This window comes from Bubalus bubalis, chromosome 9 (assembly GCF_019923935.1).
Source record: "Bubalus bubalis isolate 160015118507 breed Murrah chromosome 9, NDDB_SH_1, whole genome shotgun sequence".
In the NCBI taxonomy this organism is placed as follows: Eukaryota; Metazoa; Chordata; class Mammalia; order Artiodactyla; family Bovidae; genus Bubalus; species Bubalus bubalis.
In genome coordinates, this window is record NC_059165.1 from 36,829,140 (window position 1) to 36,833,519 (window position 4,380).

A 4,380-nucleotide genomic window follows, 5' to 3' on the forward strand; every position below is an offset into this window, starting at 1 on the left:
CTTTCTGTTTTCCATTCATGGTGTTTCTTAAATTTGCAAATATTTTTTTTTCTTTCACCAAATTTAGGCAGTCTTTCAGGCATTATTTTTTCATTTGGGTAAGAATCAGAAAACTTCTGCTGTCTTTATGAGACTACAATGCCAAGAATATTAGACTTTTTGGTCTTATTCTATAGGTAGGTCCCTGAAGCTTTGATCATTATTATTTTTTTTTTTTTCAGTTTTGTGTGTGTGTGTGTGCCTTCTTTCTGTTCAGATTGGATTATTTCTGTTAGTTTATATTCAAGTTCACTTACTCTTTCCTCTATAATTTCTAATCCACTGTCTTCACTCTATAATTTTCAATCCAGTGTTGAGTCCATTGAGTAATTTCTTAAAATTTGGTTGCTGTGGTTTTCACTTTTAGAATTTTCACTTTTTGAATAACATAGTACTATAATTAAATTTTCAAGTTTTCTTTGGTTTCAAGACCCCTAATTCATCTGGATTGGTTATAGTAATCACTCTAAAATCTTTGTCTAATCATTCCAAGATATTCAGTCTTTGTGTTTCATGGACTCATTTCCATTTTTCTTGAATGTCATTGAGATGTACTTGTCTCTTTGTACGTTGACTACTTTTGTATCATGTCCCAGTTATTTGATATTTATTTTCTGAGTCATATTAAAATCCTCTAGAGAAACTTGACTTTTTTGCTTGTTTTAATAAATAATTAATATTACTTAATTTAGGCTTCAATTCCTCTTCTGTCTTATGAGGATTTTGGTTCTAATGTCAGTTCAGTTTTCAAAGCCTTTGTTTTGCTGTCTGGATCAGACATAAGTCACATTCAGGAATGCATCTGGAAACTGGGTGCTGACCTACACCGTAGAGCAGTTCTCAGATAATTACTTTGAGGGTCATTTCCTTAGATACACGCTACAATTTCATGTATAGCTCTTCTTCCTTATCTTCTTATCAAGCTTGTATTCCCTATAATTTCCCCAGCTCACTGTCTTACAGAGCCTACTCTTCTTGTTCTCTGGCCAGCAAGCCAGGATTTTTAATCCCCACATTGTTGTGAATCTTCTGCAATTATATTTTTCTCCACGGTAAATAAATGGACCCAGATGTTGCAACCAATTCCACAGCCTAGAATTGAAGCTTGGGGACTGGGTTTGCAGGCAGAGCTGGGAGAGAAAAATAAGAAAAGAGTATATCCACCACTCTCTCTGTTCCAGAGATTTCTTCTCCCTCTCCTCTGCTGAGAGAGGAAGCAATTTTCCATGGCCACACTCTTTATGCAGTTGCCAGTTCATCAAGACGATGAGTCCAAGAAACATAATAGAAGGATAAAAATAAAAAGTGGGAGCTGGCCACTGTATCAGCTTTTCTTCACATTTTTATTTTCCTTCCCAATACTCCAGCTATTATTTACCTTTTAGAGCCCTTGTTTTTATGTACTAAGTAGTTTTCTGTAGTTTATCCGGAGTTTCAAATTGTTATATATGGAAGAAATTGAATGTCTACCCTATCTTCACCATACCAGAATTCTGCTGTATTGATGTTTGAAAATATTGATGTTTAAAGACTTAAAAACCATTCTTTCCCTAGAAAGTTTGAGAATTAACTCTAAACTAGGAAAAGAAGTAGGGACAGAAAATGCTTACCTCAGTTACTGCATCTATATGAAGATGGATGGAATTAATTGATCTTCATTGATTTCAGTGATCTTTTGGTTTTATGCTGCATTTTATATTCATGCTAAATGAGGGGAAGGATCACAGGGTGAGTTGCAAACATAAAGTGCCACACCTGAATTTCAGAGATATCCTTTTATTTCACCACCTGCACAGCCTCACCTCACCAAACAGATTAATTTTTCAATATAGTGGGAAAATGCAAGCTAGACATTTCTGTGTGCAATCCTGAAAGAGAAGAGCCAGTTCCAATAACTTTTCAAGCAGGAATGCCTATTTTCTTTCCATGGAAACTACTCGGCCCAGTTTTTTTCTCCCAGAGTCTTGGGTCTTCCAGATGAGATTGTGTGAGGGATCACCAGCTTCCAACACAGAGAACACTCTCTAATAGTTTCACATTTGAGGGAGCTGCAGGAGGCTGGTGTCAATCTAGCATTTTCTATCACAGCATATGTGAATTGCTATGTGGCAGATGTGAGTATATATGAGACTCCATTCAGTAGAACATTTCAACAATTTCCTTCAAGGAGTGAAGAATGAATATTAAAAAAGAAAAAAAAAAAAATCCTAACAATTGTTTAAATGAAGTCTCCGAAAATAGCAACCCAGTTTTTTCCTCCAAAAGTTTCCAGATGCTTTAATTGGAAAGTCTTACAGAAAAATGTTTTAAAACATCTCTTCTCTTTTAAAATGTAATGTGTATCCTATGCACTTAAAAATCCTTTAGTTATTAACATATTTAAGTAATAAATTTTCATTTATGAACTTCAAGGGACTTACAAGTGTTTGCAGGAAAGATGATCCAAAAGACTTGGGTCTTGAGTGGAAGCAACCTTGACATTCTTTTCCAAATCATCATGTTATATATTCTATCTGTCTGAGATTCACAGAATGACATGACTTGATATTCATATTATTAACTTATTGGTATTATAATTTTGTTGTCATCAGAATTCATGAAGTACTTACCATATGCTGGGAACTGAACTAAATCTTTTCATACGTTTAATTCTCACAATAACTGAATTATTACATACTGTTGTTATTTCCACTTTTAAGAAAAGTAAGAGAAGCTTGGAGAAGTTAAGTATATTGTCCAATGATTAACAGATAGAAAACAGCAAAGCCAGGGTATACATATAGTCCTGTAGGACTTCAGTATGCATGCTCTAAACTATTACAGAACTCTTTAAATTAAGACAAAGAGGTTAAAGGCTAAAAATGTAATTGTTGACCTATCAATAAAATATAAACTAAGCTGTCAATGCTGAAGGCCTAGAAGGCCTGGTCATTGAGAGAATTTCAAGCAGATTACTTGTTGATATAATTTAAGTTAGAGGCATCTTTCAGTAGCCTTTATATCATAAATACCAAGGAATTGACCATTGAACCTATGAATAGGTTGCACCTTGGTACCAGTACTGTATCAAATCCCAAAAACCATGTGCTATTATACAAAGGAGCCTATCCCAGATCGCCATGATTATTTCTGTGAATGCAAATCTGTAATACCTGTGTGAGATGATATATATGTTTTTTAAATGTTTGATTTGCCTATTTGTCTGCCCCAGATCTTGGGCTTCCCTGATAGCTCAGTTGGTAAAGAATCCACCTGCAGTGCAGGAGACCCCAGTTTGATTCCTGGGTCAGGAAGATCTGCTGGAGAAGGGATAGGCTACCCATTTCAGTATTCTTGGGCTTCTCTTGTGGCTTAGCTGGTAAGGAATCTGCCTGAAATGCAAGAGACCTAGGTTCAATCCCTGGGTTGGGAAGATCCCCTGGAGAAAGGAAAGGTTACCCACACCAGGCTTCTGGCCTGGAGAATTCCATGGACTGTATAGCGTATGGGGTCACAAAGAGTTGGACACAACTGAGCGACTTTCACTTCATTTTCACTGCCCCAGATCTTATTTGCAGCGCTTGGGATCTTTAGTTACAGCATGTGGGATCTAGTTCCCTGATGAGGGGTCAAACCCCAGTCCACTGCATTGAGAGCATGAAGTCTTAGCCATTGGACACCAGGGAACTCCCAAAATGATACATGTTAATTCCAGGGATTATCAAAATGTGAATTATAGCTTACTGTGACCAATAAATTCAATTTAGTAAATGGTGCCAACATTTAAATATGTTGTATTGTCAGAACTATTGTTTTATAAGCCTCCCAGGTAGCTGAGCTGGTAAAGAATCTGCCTGCAATGCAGAAAACCCCAGTTCAATTCCTGAGTCAGGAAGATCCCCTGGAGAAGGCACAGGCTACCCATTCTAGTATTCTTGGGCTTCCCTGGTGGTTCAGATGGTAAAGAATCTGCCTGCAATGCAGGAAACATGGGTTCAATCCCTGGGTTCAGAAGAACTATAAAATGTTTATTTCTTTATAAACACTAGTATTCCGTCAGTTCACATAAGGATTCACTGAACCGTTTATTAACAGTAATGAATTATCTGTCTATAGTCAATAAAAAGTCACAGACTCCTTGGCCCCTGGTGCCCTCTATCCCAGGACACAGCAATCCCATGGGTCCTCTTATTAGAGCTTTTCAGAATCTAACAGCTCAAGAGATTCCTTGATATGTTGGGGTCTTCTAGCACTACCGCCACTGTCTGTTTTGATTGATCAGGATCCATGCCAAAATAATTGTTTAATGTTGCATAGTTAGTATTTGAAATGTATATTTTATTAATGACCATAGAAAAAATT